Source organism: Delphinus delphis, chromosome 7, assembly GCF_949987515.2.
Source record: "Delphinus delphis chromosome 7, mDelDel1.2, whole genome shotgun sequence".
Taxonomy (NCBI): domain Eukaryota; kingdom Metazoa; phylum Chordata; class Mammalia; order Artiodactyla; family Delphinidae; genus Delphinus; species Delphinus delphis.
Genome location: NC_082689.1, coordinates 91,629,586 through 91,649,107, shown reverse-complemented (window position 1 = coordinate 91,649,107; position 19,522 = coordinate 91,629,586). Strand labels below are relative to the sequence as shown.

Genomic DNA, 19,522 nt, shown 5'->3' with positions numbered 1-19,522 from the left:
CCTTCTCAGATCCACGTGTTCTTTATTTTTCCACACACCCGTACATTTGATTTCCACTTAGAGGGGGTATTTTGCTTGAAAAATGGGAGGGAAACATTCACATTCGAGCTAAAGTGTAAGCCGTTAATTTTGAATAACCAAGGGAGAGAAGTTCTACTTTTTTTCTAATTTGCATTATAATAGCAGCTCAACTAATGCATATATAATTTTCTTTCCCTTTTGCTTGTCATGCACTGCCAACATGGATTTCTACAAAGGCTCAGGTTGGTGTTGCAATCTGTTTTGATCTTTCCTGTTTTCATTTAGTGAAAAGAAGCTTTGATGTTTTCTTTCACAAATCAGCTTTTTTTCTCTTTGTAAATCCTGATCAAAACATTGTTCACACATGGAAGAAAAAAATCCTCCCATAGGAGAGTTAGTTACGTGTATGTTGCTGTTGAATGAATTCCTTTACATCAGCAAAGTGACTATTTCAGAAATCCAGAAAACGGATTTATGTCTTCTTGAATTGGCCATGCCTGGCTTATTTTATGATATAAAGAAAACAATGCTCTGAGATTTTAGAATCAGCAGAATATACCAGACTGAAAAGGTTTCTGATATTAACCTTCTACTGTCAGAGTAATATTAGATGGCATTGTGCACGATCTCTGCAGCTCCAGACTTAGTATGGAGAATTCCTTACGTAGCCTCCTATCAAGATGCTGATTCTAGGATCACCAAATTCTTAACAAATAGTCTTCAGAATATCAGTAGATTTCTCTCTCTCAATCTCTGTCTCTTCTTGTTTTTTAAAGGTGTTAATCTTTTTTCAAGATTACATCAATATCTCATATAAATCTCAGGTTCTTTACTTTTATAGTTTTAATAAATCCACATGCTATTTCCGTCCACCACAATTTTATTTGAAATATTGTTGGTCATATAATGAACAAAAACATCAGTAATAAAAAAACCCCAAAACTCAGTAATATTTTCAGAGGCTACCTGTGTAGTAGACTGAAGTAATGTTTATGATGCCTTAGGGACCTGGAGCTAAGTGCAGCTAAACTGAGTTTGTCAGTCACAGGAGAATCCAGATTTTTTTCGTGTGCAAAGTTTTACAAGGACTAAGGAAAACTAAAATGGCTAAGTAGTTTGGATTCCATGTACTGGGGAGGGTATAAAATGTGCAACTCCAGACCTACCCAGTCTTTTGTTGATTGGGGGCTAGGTAGCAAATCCAAAGACTTTTGTGATGTCATAACTCGTGTTGTGGCTAAGCTTCGTCTCAATGCTCAAATGTCATGGGGATATAATATAAACCATGGGGAATATAGTCAATAATATTGGATTAACTTTGTGTGGTGACTGATGGTAACTAGACTTATTGCTGTGGTTATTTAGAAATATATATAGACGTTGAATCACTATGTTGTACACCTGAAACTAGTATAACACTATATGCTAGTTATACTTCAATTTTTAAAAAGTGCTCAAAAGGAAAGGCTAGGGGATGAGATGTCCGTAGGGGTTTTGAAAAACTGCGATGTATTCCTGGAAAGTAAAAGGTCGTGCACAAGCATGGGGCAGTGCACATATTTAGGAGAGCTCTGGCAAGACCCTCTCTCCTCAGGCTAACCTTGAGTCTCTGTGCAAGCAGAAAGTGAGGACAAACGTGAAGCTGTAAACAGCCTAGCTGAGTGTTGAATGTGTGCCCCAACACGTAGAGCCCCTCAGCAAAGACTAGGAGATTCACTGGTGCCAGCCATTAAAGGGAATCTCTGTCAGACAGAAACATCATTAGACATGACAAACAGCACAGACTTCTCATAATGACTTCAAAAAAGCTACTAAACAAACAAACAGTAGCAATAATAAATAGCAACGGCAACAAACACTAGAGAGAGGGGGAAATCTGGTCTCCAGGGTTGCCATATTATGTTATTTTCAGTGTTCAGTTTTCAGCCAAAAATATGAGGCATGAAAAGGAAAAAGTATGGTCCATACGTAGCAAGCAGGCAATAGAAACAGTTTCTGAGGAGACTGAGAAATTGGTCTTATTCGACAAAGATTTTGAATTGGTTATTTTAATTAAATATATTTAAGGAACTAAAGGAAGGTCCAAGCATGATGTCAAACTAAATAGAGAATATCAGTAACAAAATAGACATTATAAGGAAGAATCAGATAGATAATCTGAAGGTTAAAAGTACAAAAGCTGAAATTAAACAATTAACTAGAGGGACCAAATAGTATATCTGGGCAGGTGGAAAAAAGAATCATTTGATTGGAAGATATGTCAATTGAGATTATCCAGTCTGAAGAAAAAAGAAAATAAAATAATGAAGGGAAATGTATAGAGCCTCAGAAATCTGTGAGACATTAACAAGCATACAGACATATGCATGATGGGAGTCCCAGGGCAAGAAGAAAGATGGAACAGAAAGAATTTTTAAAGAAATAAGGGTCAAAACTTCCTAAACTTGGTGAAAAAAACACTAATCTACACATTCCAAAACTCAACAAACTCCAGGTAGGATCAAGTCAAAGAGATCTACACATAGATACATCATAATAAAAGCTGTCAAAACACAAAGAGAATCTTGAAACAACGAGAGAAGTGACTCATCATATTCACGTGATCATCAGTGTCAGGACCCACAGCTAAGTTCTCATCAGATACCATTAAGGCCAGAAGGCAGTGGGAAGACATAGTCAACATTTAGGAGGGGAAGAAAAGATTCACCCAGGAATTCTATATCCAGTCAAATCATTCTTCAAAATGAAGGAAAACTTTAAAAACTCCCAGATAAACTAAAGCAGAAAGAATTCATTGCTAGCAGACTGGCCCTACACAAAATGCTAAAGGGAGTACTTCATGTCACAATGAAAGGACACTAGGCAGTAATTCAAATCTACATGAAGAAATAAAGAGTACTGGTAAAGGTAAAGGAAAACCATATAAGTACAGAACACTGTAGCCAATAATATTGGAATATGTGTTTTTCTCAATTACACATGGAACATTCTTCAGGATAGGCTTATGTTAGGGCCTATAACAGTCTCGGTAAATTTAAGTGCATTGAAATCATACAAAGTGTGCAAGGGGATCAGAATAGCCAAAACGATCTTAGAACAAAGTCTGAGAACTCTTCACATTTTCAGAAGTTACTACAAAGCTACAATAATTAACAGTATATTGTATTATACATAAGGACAGGCCTATAGATCAATGGAATAGAACCAAGAATCTGGAAATAAACCACACATTTATGATAGCTGATTTTTTTGGGGGGGGGCATCCCTAAAGTTTTATAGCTATCACTTCAGAATGTTTTATCGCAGTTACTGGTATTTATATTCAGGACATAGTTAAGTGTGTATATATTTTTTAACATGGATGTTATCTAATATATTTTTCTGTGACTATATTTTCATTCAACAGTATACCTTGGACATTTTTTATGCCAGAAAATATGGATCTGTCACATCTTGTAAAATAATCGTATACTAAACATGTACCATGATATGATAGTTGATTTTTGATGAAGATGTTGCATTAGTGTCCTATTGCTGCTATAAGAAATGACCACAAAGTTAGTGATAAAATTTAAAACAACATAAATTGTCTTACAGTGCAGGAGGTGAAAAGTCCAAAATAAGTCTCACAGGTGTCAGCCGGACTAGTTCCTACTGGAAGCTCCAAGGGATATTCTCTTTCTTTCCTCTTCCAGTTTCTAGAGGCTGCTGGTATTCGTGGCTACGTCAGTCTAACCTCTGCTTCATTTTCATATCGCCCTCTGTATTGGGCCATTCTGTGATTCTCTTATAAGGACCCTTTTAATTACATCTTGACCACCTCATAATCCAGGATTCTCTCTCTATCACAAGGTACTTAACCACATCTGCAGAGTCCCTTTTACTATATAAAGTAACTTTCACTAGCCTCAGGGACTAGGACATGGTGAAGCTATTGTTCAGCGTAACACAGATGGCAGCGCAATTTAATGAAGAGAAAATAGTCTTTTCAACAAATGGTGCTTCGACGGCTGGATATCCACATGCAGAGAATGAATCTGTACTACTCTCACAGCATATACAAAAATTAACTCAAAATAGATCAAAGACCAAATGTAAGAGCTAAAACTATAAAACTCTTAAAAACACCAGTATAAATATTCGTCATCTTAGATCAGGCAGTGGATACCTGAAGTTCAAGTAACCGAAGGGAAAAAAAGGTAATTTGGATTTCAACAAAATTTAAAACTTGTGCAATTCAAAGGACGTAACCAAGAAAGTGCAAACACAACCCACAGAGCGGGAGAAAATATTTGGAAATCATATATTTTATACGGATCTAGTATCCAGGATATATAAAGAAATCTTATGACTCAAAATGAAGAAGACAAACAACCTAATTAATCGGTGGGCACAGGACTTGAATAGACATTTCTCCAAAGAAGATATACAAGTGACCAGTAAGCACATGAAAAGATGCTCAAATGCTGAACATCAGTATTCATTAGGGAAGTACAAAATGCAACCGCAATGAGATGGCACTCCACACCCACTAAGATGCCTATAATCAAAAAACTGATAATATTTTCTCCCATTCTGTGGGTTGTCTTTTCGTCTTGTTTATGGTTTCCTTTGCTGTGCAAAAGCTTTTAAGTTTCATTAGGTCCCATTTGTTTATTTTTTATTTTACTTCCATTACTCTAGGAGGTGGGTCAAAAAAGATCTTGCTGTGATTTATGTCATAGAGTGTTCTGCCTATGTTTTCCCCTAAGAGTTTTATAGTGTCTGGCCTTAAACAAAACAAAACAAAACAAAAAACTGACAATAATAAGTGTTGATAAGAAACCTCTGCCTTGTAGAGAGAGTAATTGTAACCCTCATGCATTGTTGGTGGAAATGTAAAATGTTGTAGCTATTTTGGAAAACTCATGGACAGCTCCTCAGAAAGGCAAACATAGTTTCCACATGACACAGGAGTTGCACTCCTAGGTAAATAACCAAGAGAACTGAAAATATATATCCACACAGATACTTGTACACAAATGTCCGTAGCAGCATTATTCATAAGAGCCAAAAGATGGAAACAACACAAATGTTAATCAACTTGAAGAATGGATAAACAAATCTGGTATATCCACAAAATTGAATGTTACTCGTTCATAAACAATAATGAAATATTTATTCATGCTATGACATGGGTGAACTTTGAAAAAATTATGCTAAGTCAAAGTAAAAAGACACAAAAGGCCATGTATTATGATTTCATTTATATGAAATGTCCAAATAGGCCAATCCGTATAGAGGCAAAAAGCAGATGAGTGGTTGGTTGCCAGGGGGACGGGGAAAGAGAGAATGGGTAGTGACTGCTAACAGATAAAGGGTTTCTTTCTGAGGTGAATAAAATATTATAAAGTTAGAGATAATGATGATGGTTGCACAACTTTGTAAATATATTAAAAACAGAATTGTATACTTTAAAAGAGTGAATTTTATGGGATATAAATTATATACCATTTTTTTAATGAAGAAGGAAAGTAGTACGTGGTAAGCCACATTTGACCCATGGACATAATTTTCCAACACCAACACAAGAGAAAACAATTTGTGTGTTCTTTATCCAGTGTCTAAGGAGATTCTGGGTTTTACACAGTAGAAAATCAGTAAAGGCCTGGTGAATTAAAGCATTAGCAAAAAACTAAGTACAAGAGGTCTGCCTGCAACTGTTAAAAGCTCCAACTGTTAAAAGATCCTTAACTGTTGTTATCACATGACATTTATCTTTAATGAAGAATAATTTTCATGATATTCATACTCTTTTCTATTCCTAATCAATAACTTAATCTCTACCTTGTACGTAGTAACTGATCCCTAAATTGTTAATAGTTTTAAATTAAAACTTTCAGCATAGGGCACTTTTTATGTCTCAGCTATAAAATTAAAGACTTTTCCCTTTTAGAAGGAATCATTTCGTGCTCAAGAGAAATGTCAAAAATTGATGTGACTATGGAATTGTAAATAGTCCTTTGTATCTTTATCAGAAATAATAATATGTCTAGAATGATCCAGGTTGTTTTGCTGGCTTAGCTGTTACTGATTGGGCATCTCTTTTTCTCTTTAATATATTAGGTGATAAGGAGGATGAGGAAGGATAAAAATCCAAGACATTTGTCTCTTTCAATGTGTCACATCTCCCAAGTTTTGAGGGTGCAGTGTTAATAACTGTTCAAAGTTAATTAGGTTAATGTAGATGAGAGTGCAGGTGTATTTTTGATGAAGAAAATAACGCAGTTGGAAGAGATGATCATACAGTTTACTTCCAGCTCCAAAATTTCTTCCACTCCATGCCTCAGTGCTAATCTTACTCAAAGAAACATTACTTCTTATAGTGAACTCTCTCAGACTTTCTAAAGCTCATATACCATGACTGTACTTCTCTTGAGAATAAGTATTAATGTCAGGTTATGAAGAGAAAAGCTAGACCCCAAGAGACCCTTAAGTTAGCTGCCAGGAATCAATGGAGGAACCTGAATCATAACCCCTTTCTCATGGCTCTCTTCATACTCCTCTGCTCACTAGGCCACAGATAATCTTTAACACAGTATAAAGGATCACGTCACCCATCACTGAAATGAAGCCACCCCCGCAGAGGAACTCATTATCAACGTAATAGGATCCAACCAAGGAATCCAATAATGGAGGGCAGGAATTCAATCCAAGTAAAGTACTTGATGCCGCCCATCTCCTAAATTGCTCTACGGATGCCATGTCATTAGTCCAAAGCAGTGTGGTTCCTGCTAAGGAAGACTATTTTAACAGACCTACACACACACACCAAGTGAGATGCCAGCTCAGATCTAGAACCATAAGCCCTATACTTCCTAGCATTCAGTTCAACATGCATTTATCATGAGCCTATTATGGGCCCTGCACATGTCAGATGCTAAGTGCAACATAAGAGATGTGCAAGAGATGGTCCCTCTCTTCAGAGAGATCCAGTGGTCACTGTGAGCCTGGCTCCCTCATACCAGCAGGGTCTGCTTTTAGTTAGCAGACATGTTGAGTCCTGGGCGCCTCGAATATTACCTGCCTTCAGGGAAAGAAAAAGTCCTTTCAGGAGCTTGTATTTTTCATAATTAATTCAAGGCATCCACGATTGGGATGGGGAACTGGGGTTACACTGTCCAATTACTATCATCTATATTCAGAGAAATCAAAAATGAAATCAGAGATGAGAGAATTTTGAAATAATAAAATCTAAATCTCTGAATTCATTTGGATATCTGCTTTGAAATGTTGGGACCAGAGTACAGCTACAAGCAATTAGATTTGAATAATTGACACATAATACTAATGTTCCTGTAAAGTTAATTACAAAGAGGGCACAACTTTTAACTCCAAGTCATACCAGCATCATGGTTTGGTCTATGTACATTTTTTAAGAACATGCTTAGGAGAATATTTCTGTAGTCATTTGTTCATTTCTATACCAATATATATCTATTGAGCACAGAGTATAACCCAGGGACACAGTGTATAAGTTCTCTTATTAGGGGGGTGGAGGTGGAGGAAGGATTGTTTATAGAAAATATGGTATCTGGAAATCTTAGTTCTCAGTAAATGTCTCAGAAAAGCTGTCACTGGTTGCACACGTGCTATGTATTCATGTTTTAGTTTTTAACTGAGTCCAGGTTTGTAGAACATTGCCCACTTTATATGTAAATGGGTTAATTGAGCATCCTGTAACACATTTTAAGAACTTCTTTGTCAAGTTTTTCAAATAACCTGTGTTTTGCAAGTACCCAGGAATAGGCTCATCATTTATGTTGTGTATAGTGATATTTGCTTGTTAGACATGACTTCTACTTTACCATCAGCTGTCTTTCCTTTGGTCAAAACAAAATTTACTCAAATGGAGGTCAGGAACAGGTCTGCCTTAAACTAGCATTTTCCTTCAGCAGTCATCTTCTGGTTTTATCTTGTGAAGGGCCTAAAAGGTCTGTATCAATCTTCGTCTCTTCTTCACTTTCTGCCTCAGGGGAAGCCTGTTTCCAACAAAATACTCTTTATTCCGTAAAGAAGCAGCTTTCAATTAGTCCCTAATAAGAGTCTCCAACTGATGAAATTAGGGTGGAAATCAGAGCCAGGATCGCAATTTATCACCATGTAAGTGAATGGCAGGGATTCCATTAGCCAATCAATCTTGCCTCTCATTTCTGCAAAGGTCAGGCTGTGCCACCCTTGGTTATAAAGCATCACTTGTGGCTCTGTTTCACTTTAACTTTGTCTTAGACACCTCAGGTTTGTTACGGAAGGACTCACACTAAGAGTTCATATTTTTAAAAGCCATTTTGTGCTGTGCCTGGCCTTGTATTTTAACTGGGAGAACTGTTAGGGCACAATGCAGCCTTAGAACTGTTTCCTTGTGCATTTATCTGCAGAAGAAAAAGACTACTTTGTGTGTGTGACACATAATATCTTTGTGCAAAAGTCTCTTTATGATATTTTTTTATTTTCTTTCTTTCTTGCCCCAAACTATATGAAAATAATAATTATCTGGTTTTTTTCTTGGGTGAAAAATATACTGTCCTCTCCTGCCTTTTGTGATAGCGGGAGCATTTAGAAATTAGCCACATTAGGAATGGAGTTTGCAGACTGCAATTCTTATCTCTTTCCTTCTACTAGGCAGAAGGAAGGCCATTTCTGAGGGCTCCTTCTTTTGTTCTGTTCTCTCTAACTCCCTGATAGACTTTGGAGTAAGTGACAGATGAGAACCAATGCATTTTAGAGTAGGAAAGATTTGTTTGTTGCAATGATTAAGAGACGGTAACATGGTGGGCCCAGAGTTCTCACTGCACGATAGGAAACACGTGAAAAGTCGTTTCTTGCCAATTTGGGCCTTTCCTTTGGGACTTGGTCCTAGAAGCCAGTTTTATGCTTGCCTACTGTGAATATTGGGAAGTTCTGAGCAAACCTCCCAAAGACTAGATTGCTTTTCAGGTCACACATGGTCTCAGATTTAGCCCAACTAAGCCAAGAAAAGATGAAATAAGATGGTAAAAGCATTATGTGAAGAAGTTTTCTTGGCAAACATCCAAGTTTCTGCCGCTCTGCTCATTACCAATACCCCCTGGAATTCAGGGCACTGGGGAAGCTGATGCCTTGTCTTCTTTCTTCCAATTCTGTTGGTAAAAAAGGGGAAACTTGAATGCGTCACTAGATTCTAGAATATGCTAATCTTAAATGAGTTCAAAAAGTAGCATTAAGGTTTTACTTGTCTCTTTCATGTTCACCACCAAATCTTGGTATCTCTTCTTCCTTGTTATGTTGGAAGCTTTGTGAAAATAGTAGATATGCTGATTATTTTTTCATAACCGTAACCTCGTATCGGGACCACTTCACCCTTCTCAGTGCTCTCACACGTTCCCATCTCCTCTTCCTCACATTAAAGATGACTTACGTGTCCTGAACTTCATTTGGAATGTCTCTCTTGATATAAATCTCAGCAGTTTTAGTGGCGCGTGCCCATTATCTACCAATTAAATTCTCCCTCATCAAATTTCCCATTTTCTTACCCCAGGTGGCTGCAGTCTTCAAGCTTCATCCTGTATGTATCAGGGCCTTGTGTACAGTTTATGAGAATTAGATTTAGATTTTGGTTTGTTTGCTTGGTTGACAAATCTCTCGTCTGAAGTAGGTCCTAGTAGATTAATCCCAACTAGGGCTACCCATCCTTGTCCATTTGTATCTGATAGTTCAGCCACACACACATAGGATTTCTTTGCCCAAGGAATGTGCAACTTAGATCATACTGCTTCTTTACACAAATACATTTTTTATAACTCAAATTACATTGATTTCCTAGGCGTGCTCCAATAGGCTTCTTACATTCGAGTGCAGAGACAGTTGCCTGTATCCTAGAGTAAGGATAGCATGATGCTCTCAACTACTGAGAATGAGTGAGAGCTATACAAGACCCTCTCCCAGCAAAGGAAGGTAACGGTTTTCCCCAAAGCCTTTACTTGTGTTGGACACTTACATAATGAGTTGCAAGTCTCGGGCTTAAATCCCTTCTCCTCCCTTTCTTGATAAACCTCAAACAATACCATATACCTTTCTGACTTATCCTTTGGGCATCTGTTTGTGAGAACTGAGATCCGCTAATCTCTGCTTTAGCACTGCCTTATACCTATAACTTATAAAATTTTTGTTACCTGCCAGAAGCCAAAGTGGTCTCCGTTTCAGACTCTCTTTTGTATTGCAACAGAGAAAGAAAGTTTTTCTTTCTCACCTGATTTCTGGTGGTCATATTCTGGACCCAGACTTACTTTGTCTGTATCTGTCTCTCTCTCTATCTATCTAATCTGTACACTAGACCCCTAGACAGCATCTTATAGATGCTAAGAGCAGAAAGGTTCTTTCACTGGTCAGGTTTCCATGGTACAATCCAACCCCCTCTGAGACATGTAACTCTTTTTAGTTTTATGGTGGTAAGAACACTTAACATAAGATAGCCCTACCCCCTTAACAAATTTTAAGTCGATAATACAGTATTGTTATCCATAGGCAGTACTTTACAGCAGATCTCCAGAACTTTTCATGTGAAATTTTTTGCCCATTGATTGGCAATTCCCTGTTTGTCCCTCCCTGCGGCCCCTGGCAACCACGATTCTATTCTTTGCTTCAGTGAGTTTGACTATCGGATATACCTCATATATGTATATTCATACAGTATTTATCCTTATGAGATTGGCTTATTTTACATAATGTCCTCAAGATTCATCCATAACCTCTTTTCTGAAGGGTTACGTGTTCAGCTCTTCCAAAGTTTTCTGGAAGTATCGATCATAGCTGGCATGGGATTGCTTTTTGTTTCTTTCGGGTTTTTTTTTTCCACTTCAGCTTGACTGATAACTGCAATCTGTTCTATGAAAATCCAAAGGGCCACTGTGACAGTAGTCCCTGGTATACTGTGAGCAATCTACAGAATTCCATCTGCTCTCGTATCACAGCATGGCAGTGGGCAGCATCTCCCAGGGGACTGGAGAAGGCAATCCAGACTCTGGAGTGAGTTTCCCTCTCTCATTCTATGGGTTATGATTGCTTACACTGCTGTGGTACAGAGAGTGGGCTTTATAGTTCAGCTTGCCCCAAGTTGCGTGTGTCAGTGTGCTCTGCCAGTTCTGTATCACATACCAGGCACAGAGGGATTCTGCTTAGTGCTCGTGTGCGCGCGCACACACACTTTACTGTAGAATATCCTGTGCTTTATGGGATCTGCACAACAACAGCTTTTGTTGCTAATGTCCCTTACCATGTAGTCCACTTTAAGACCATAGTTTATTTTTATAGTTGCTTAAATGTCACAAATAAGAAATGTAAATCTGCCAAAGGAGAAATATAATGCTATGCAGTAAAAAAAAACTAAGGCATTTCTGCTTATTCACCATTATAAATAATCTACGTTACATCAGCACAGATGACTGAGCTTAACCATGGCCTTTTGGATGAGGGCTTTGTGGTTCTTCTCTTTTAAATACCCTCTGTAATGGGTGGCCCGTGTGTGACATCCTTGAATGGGAAGGAAACATGAGGAAGGGGAAGAAGTACATGCATGGCTTGAGGCCACATTTACTCAATCTCAGTACCCAGCTCTCCCATCTCCCATCCCTCCACCCCGTGCCATGGGGGGAGGAAAATAAGACTATGTGGATGGTAGAGACAGTTTAGCCGTGCATGGGTGTCGGTCTTGATAATGAGGACCCTGTGCTTAAAAGGTCAGCAGTGATATTCAGACCAGAGGGAAGGGGTTAAGTGTTATAGACCACTGGAAAATAAAAAGTACAGAATCTAGAGGTTAGAACTTCTCAGGAAAATTTTATTTCAATATTCACTTTTAGAAAGAGGGCTTCTCTGTAGAACATCTTATCAAAATATAAACAATGTAGGGCATAGCCTCCTTTTCAGTTTATTTATTCTCTTCTTTACATGTAAAGGCAGTGGTTCCCTGAGTGTTTGATACGAGGACCTTGTGCTCTTAGTTAGCCTGGGTTGAGAAAATTCCTAATGAGTGATTTCAAATTCAGCAGTTCCTTCAAATGAAATTAAAACTTTAAAATCACATTCCCTGCCTTCATTTGACAAGTGGTGGGACTAACATTTATGAGATTATTTATTCATTGAGACTACAGACAAGGTTTGGAACGAGAATGCACTCACGGGCCCCTTGCAACAATGTGACAGTTCTTCGGATCTGCAAGCTTGGAAACCACTATACTTAGGAGATAGGGAATGAAACTACCATGGTCATTATTTTAATAAACTTCCCATTGGCTTTAAAGTTCAACACTTTGTCAATAAATCTTGCAAATAAAACTCATTCAGCATTATTAAGTTCATTTTTAGATTTTTTTAACATCAAAATTGAAAAGAAAATATATAATGCATGTTTAAAATCAATGGTGAGGGCTTCCCGGGTGGCGCAGTGGTTAAGAATCCACCTGCCAAGGCAGGGAACATGGGTTCGAGCCCTGGTCCGGGAAGATCCTGCATGCCACGGAGCAACTAAGCCCGTGCGCCACAACTACTGAGCCTGCGCTCCAGAGCCCGTGAGCCACAAGTACTAAAGCCCATGTGCCTAGAGCCAGTGCTCTGCAACAAGAGAAGCCACCGCAGTGAGAAGCCCCTGCTCGCTGCAACGAAGGCCCAACGCAGCCAAATATATTAAATAAATAAAGAAAGAAAGAAATAAAACCAACGGTGAATCTAACATACCAGGGATGATGGTAAGCTCAGAGAATTCTCAAGAAGCTAAGGAGGTAGTGTGGGAAAACATCTGGGAAGAGGAGGTTAGTCAGGGCCTCAGACTTGAACGTCTGGGCTAAAACTGACAGTTACCCACACCCTATATTGTGGATCACCAGACTCCAGATCTCCATAAAATCCTGACTCCAGGTGCTGCCCTTTTGAGCAACTCATAGCACAAAATGACAGGCATAATGATTTTCCCACAGATACCAATTTAAAACCATTCGTGGACTATTGTTTTAACCCATCATCTTCACACAAAGGGTTGCAACCTTTCAAAAGACACAGGCCTAATCTTGCTTTAAATTTGCAAGTTTTCTGAGACATTTTTTGGATTTTTGAAATTGTGAAAAGATATTCCATACCTAAAGACTAGGAATGAATCGCTTAGGCAATATTCCTTTCTACATAAAGTTATATGCATCATTTACTGTATAGACATCTTTGAATATTCAGCTCTTGGTCTTCCTTTTTCAGGAATTTATAAATGTTAGCATTATCTTCATCATTGAAAAGATAGTGACTGGCTCTCGAAGCATGGTGATGTGCTTGTACAAGCTAAACAGGCAGAGCCGGTGAACTCTTGGCATCACCAGGGTGGGATTCTCAAATAATCTCAGTTTAAGCACCAGCCTCGTCATTTATAAGCCATAAATGACTCACTTAGCTTCTTCAAATTTCAGTTATTTTTACCTGTAAATAGGGATCACACCAACATTTTCTAACTCAAATGATTGTGGTGATCAAGACCTAAGACATGGAATGTCTTGTATAAGCCATAAAGATCCACAGAGTGTTACTGTGTAACCACTGATGACCAAGGACTAGTGATGGGTGGGCTCATTGTAAAGCATGCGGCTGCAGTTGCATTAGAACTGAACTTTTTAGCATTGCATATATACACTACGTTGTACACAAGCAAATTATAAATGCATGATGAACAAAAATGGAAACCAAAGATTATTTGTGTAAATGTGATAATTTCCAGCCAGTAAGACAAGTCGTAATGGAGGAGAGCATAACTTCACGGCTGACTGAATAAAAAAAGGGACAGAATTTGGTAAGTTGAAGGAAGGTGTAGCCTAGAGGACCCTTCTGAAAGGAAAGAGTAAGCCCTAGAGGAAGAAAGAAAGTATAGACCAGCAGAAAATGGCTAGCGGGGAAGTTCTTTGAATTAAGGGATGACAATCGTAGACCTAATCAGAGGCAAATTTGTGCACTTTTGGCTGAGAACTCACAACCTTTTGCGGGAGAAGGAAGTCCGTAGTGCTTTACCGATCTTACCACTCCTAGAGACCATTTCCTCTCACATTCCAATGGGACAGACCCTGGCTCTGCCTTGCAGGAATCTCTAGTCCCAATTGGACCTTTGAACTCATGTTCAAGTTCCAAGCAGCACAGTGCCCAGCATGGAGGTCTCAAGCCTGAAGTTTTCTACCTGGGTCTTGACTGGCAGCTTCACTGGAGCAAAAATTTATTCTATAGAAAATTGGAGGCCATGACTTTTCCTTTCTTTCTTTTTTTTTTTCTTTTTTAATTCTGGTTGTTGTTGGATTATTTGCTTTATTTGAGCCCTTGAACCCTAAGACTCAGATGTACAATAATGATACCTGCTGAACCCCAATGAGACCCTACTTCCAAGTTTATACCAGTCAGTCCATAGATGGAGAGTAATTTCAGAAAACAGTCCTTAGTTAAATTGATCAGTTACAGTGAGCAAAGGCTTATTTAATAAATATTAAAAGACTGACTAAATGAATGAGTTTATGATATGACTCTAGAACTACAAAATTATAAAAACACAGTTCCCTCCTTTATCAAAAATAAGGTGACCATATGTGTGTGGGTTTTTCTCTGGGCTTTCTATCCTGTTCCATTGATCTATATTTCAGTTTTTGTGCCAGTACCATACTGTCTTGATTACTGGAGCTTTGTAGTATAATCTGAAGTCAGGGAGCCTGATTCCTCCAGCTCTGTTTTTCTTTCTCAAGATTGCTTTAGCTATTTGGGGTCTTTTGTGTTTCCATACAAATTGTAAAATTTTTTGTTCTAGTTCTGTGAAGAATGCCATTGGTAGTTTGATAGGGATTGCATTGAATCTGTAGATTGCTTTGGGTAGTAGAGTCATTTTCACAATGTTGTTTCTTCCAATCCAAGAACATGGTATATCTCTCCATCTGTTTCTATCATCTTTAATTTCTTTCATCAGTGTCTTATAGTTTTCTGCATACAGGTCTTTTGTCTCCTCAGGTAGATTTATTCCTAGGTATTTTATTGTTTTTGCTGCAATGGTAAATGGGAGTGTTTCCTTAATTTCTCTTGGAAGGTGTGGAAACCTAAGTTGATGTTATAAAATTTTATTTTCTTGGGTCTGTAGCAATACACCCCTTCCCCCATCTGGTGTCATAGGGATGTCTTGCTGGTCCAGCTGCCCACTCTCTCTAATATACATCAATCAGGATTGCACACACGTACTGCAATCCATTGGTAGTGGCTGCCTGGCCTTCAGTGTAGAAAAAGATGCTGAAAAAGAACACTATACATGACTAGTAATGTCTGCCATGGGCACAGGCATGAAGAATGAAATTAGAACACTCCCTAACACCATACACAAAAATAAACTCAAGATGGATTAAAGAACTAAATGTAAAGCCAGACATTATAAAACTCTTAGAGGAAAACATAGGTAGAACACTTTATGACATAAATCACAGCAAGATCCTTTTTGACCCATCTCCTAGAGAAATGGAAATAAAAACAAAAATAAACAAACGGGACCTAATGAAACTTAAAACCTTTTGCACAGCAAAGGAAACCATAAACAAGACAAAAAGACAACCCTCAGAATGGGAGAAAATATTTGCAAATGAAGCAACTGACAAAGGATTAATCTCCAAAATTTACAAGCAGCTCATGCAGCTCAATATCAAAAAAAACAAACGACCCAATCCAAAAATGGGCAGAAGACCTAAATAGACATTTCTCCAAAGAAGATATACAGATTGCCAACAAACACATGAAAGAATGCTCAACATCAATCATTAGAGAAATGCAAATCAAAACTACAATGAGGTATCACCTCACACCAGTCACAATGGCCATCATCACAAAATCTACAAACAATAAATGCTAGAGAGGGTGTGGAGAAAAGGGAACCCTCTTGCACTGTTGGTGGGAATGTAAACTGATACAGCCACTATGGAGAAACAGTACGGAGGTTCCTTAGAAAACTAAAAATAGAACTACCATACGACCCAGCAATGCCACTACTGGGCATATACCCTGAGAAAACCATAATTCAAAAAGAGTCAGGTACCACAATGTTCATTGCAGCTCTATTTACAATAACCAGGACATGGAAGCAACCTAAGTGTCCATTGACAGATGAATGGATAAAGAAGATGTGGCACATATATACAATGGAATATTACTCAGCTATAAAAAGAAACAAAATTGAGTTATTTGTAGTGAGGTGGATGGACCTAGAGTCTGTCATACAGAGTGAAGTAAGTCAGGAAGAGAAAAACAAATACTGTACACTAACACATATATATGGAATCTAAAAAAAAAAAAATGATTCTGAAGAACCTAGGAGCAAGACAAGAATAAAGACGCAGATGTAGAGAATGGACTTGAGACACGGGGAGGGGGAAGGGTAAGCTGGGACGAAGTGAGAAAGAGGCATGGACTTATATATACTACCAAGTGTAAAATAGATAAATAGCTAGCTAGTGGGAAGCAGCCGCATAGCACAGGGAGATCAGCTCAGTGCTCTGTGACCACCTAGACAGGTGGGAAGGAGACGCAAGAGGGAGGAGATATGGGGATATATGTATATGTATAGCTGATTCACTTTGTTATAAAGCAGAAACTAACACAGCATTGTAAAGCAATTATACTCCAATAAAGATGTTAAAAAAACAATTCCCCAATAAAGAAGTAATAAATAGGACTCATTACCAGGAGAATGAAATGTTACTTCTCTCAGAGGATTTAGATTTTTCAGTGGCATTTCTTAGCATCGGTGGCCCTGTTAAACCCTGTTATTTTCTTCCTAATTTGTGCCATTTAGAAATGATTTTCATTTAACTTTCCCATGGCTCATTTTTCTCCTTCAGAACATGTCCGCATGATTCCCCGATAAAGTCCATGCTTTAACACATTTCCATTATGAAACTATAATAAGTGCCAACCAGATACCAGTATGAAATAGCCAGCACATAAAGGACTGACATGAGAAGAAATTGGGCATCTGGGTAGTAAATGTTTATTCTTGATGGCCTGCTGCCTTTTTGCCTCTTGTGGGTGTTTTTGATGCTCTAGGTAAGATTCCTTGCCTGATGAACAAGATCTCTAAACGAACAGCTCTCACACTTCTTTAGGGACAGCCTTTCTTTCCCATAACAGAAATCGTCAGGCAGCACCTTTTGCTAATGTAATGATGGCTGTTCTTCACCAAAGCCCCGTAATGGAAAGAAAAGGGTTTCATTTTTGTTCCCTCTTATTGTCCTTTGAGCTTTGTAAAACACCCCTTCTACATTCCATTTATGAGCCTGTTTTCTCTAGAAAATTAAGTGAGGGTCATTTAGCAATCTGTGCCCCTTCAAAAATTGGTTTCAATTCAACAAATACTGATTGGGCATCGCCCCCTCCTCTGAATGTTTTACAAAATGCAGACATCGTAGAAGCATAGTCCCTGGCTTCCTAAGACTCACAAGTTTTGTTCAGGTAGTCATATAAACAAACACTGAGAGTCCGGGTCTGGCTTTGGTTAAAACCGGAAGCGTATTTATGAGTAGAGGGTTCACATTGTTTTTCTCTTGGCATATTCTTTCAGTATGATTTATAGTACAAAGGAGACATTAAGACTAAAGTTAGCAGAAAAGCTCAAGTAGATGAGAGAATAGGAGACACATAGAGAGGAGTCAAGGTGATGACTTCCTTGAATGTGTTTCCTCCCCAAGCTCCACACAGTGTGGCCCTAATTGCCACCACTGGCCCAGCCTTGCACATGACACCTGACTACATCTGGCTACAAATCTGCTTAAAACGGAAACTCTCACTGAGTAACAAAGACATACCCAATGGAGTCATGGGAAAGGCGTTGTGGAAGTGGTGGGAGTCACTTGGACTTTGGATGAAGGTAGGGATTTGTCAGCCAGAAGTGACAGTATAAGCAATATTAAAATGGCAGACACATTGGGGAAAAAATCAGGTAAATCCATGTGATGGAGAATCTCCTTCAAGAGGTCCCGTTTTTACACCGTTATTCAAGAAGGTGGGTCAACATCTCCCTACGCAGACTGCTCCCTGCCTTCCAGTAGCCTGGCGATGAGGTTAGCGACTCTGCTACAGATGTAGATCACTGGGGCATAGAGAATAAAAACAGTAAGCCAGTACCTGACCAGGTGTTCAAATGTGTGTATCAAAGGTACATGCAACTAAACAGTTTTTCATTTTCCATCTGACCTTGGGGCTTTATACAGGAGGGAGGGGGAAAGTGTAAGCTCTGCTTAGTATCGAGAGCTTTAGAAAAATAGGTCCATCTCAGAGTCTATCCTATCCGCTTGCTCTCAGATTCATGCATGAGCTGTGGGAAAAATTACTTTTTTAATTAATTTCTTCATCTCCCCCATTTGTGCAAAGTGCTTTAGCAGACTTTCTTATATCTCATAGGAAAGCCAAAAAGCTTTCTTTAAATTGTCTGATACATATTGAAGTGTTTATAGAACAAACCTGTAAATTCAGTGACAGCTTAATTTCCATGGTGAAGCTGGGTCAGCTAAACCCTCAACTGTCATGAGCTTCATTCCCTGGTGTCTCTTAGATTCGGGTCACGTCTTTTCATTTTCATAGATTTTTTTCCCTTACCTTTATGAGTTTTAGGGGGCAGACTTTTTTCCTTTCCAAGTTATTACTTCCTTATTCTAATGTAGGCACTGCTGCTGACCCTCTCATTCCATTCTTGTCAGCATTCACAGCATGAAATGTGATTCTTTTATTACTTAATTCCTTCCTTTCCTCACATCCATTTCCACTTCTGTTTTCCCATCTCCTTTCATTTTGCCCTCACACATTTTTCACTTTGCGGTTTCCCTTATTGTTGTATGCTCTACATGAGAGCCAAATCGAACCCCACAGTTAAAAATAGTTTCTGATATTATTTGTGATTCCTAAGATGTAGTCTCGCCAATAACCTTTTCTCATCTGATTTCCATCTCACCTGCTGACAGTGCTCCAATCTTGTTTTCTGGTTATCCCATTACATAGTGCTTTCCCTTGCATTTAGTGGAAACTTGCAAGTAATGGTTCTGTTTGGATAGCACAGCCTAGTCATCATTTGCAATTTTATGGAATTGGAAAGGCAAAGGGGAGGAAAGGCATGGGGCTTAAGTCCTTGTTTAAAAGGAAAAGCACTAATTAACTATTTTGGTAATAGGTTGAATCACTACTCATCGGCATGCTACGCTAGAGCCATCTTTGTGATCTAGAGTAACATATCATATGACACAACAATTTTTTTTCTTACCAAGGGAGAACGCTGTGTTCACTATTGAGGAGTAACGCCTTTTAAATTCAGTCTTGAAGAGGCAAATTCAATTGACCACCCAATGGTATAAAATTTCAGGAGAAAATCATCACAAATAAATGCATAGGAAGTAACCTAAGAATTCATTGACTGTATTTATTGTTTCTACTATAAATCTCTATATATTCA

General features: G+C 38.4%; 1 protein-coding gene across 1 annotated transcript in view; it reads left to right on the top strand.

Annotated features, from left to right (window-relative positions):
- Nucleotides 1–19,522, top strand: part of THSD7B (thrombospondin type 1 domain containing 7B) — a 752,940-nt gene that overhangs the window by 626,702 nt on the left and 106,716 nt on the right. The window lies entirely within an intron of this gene.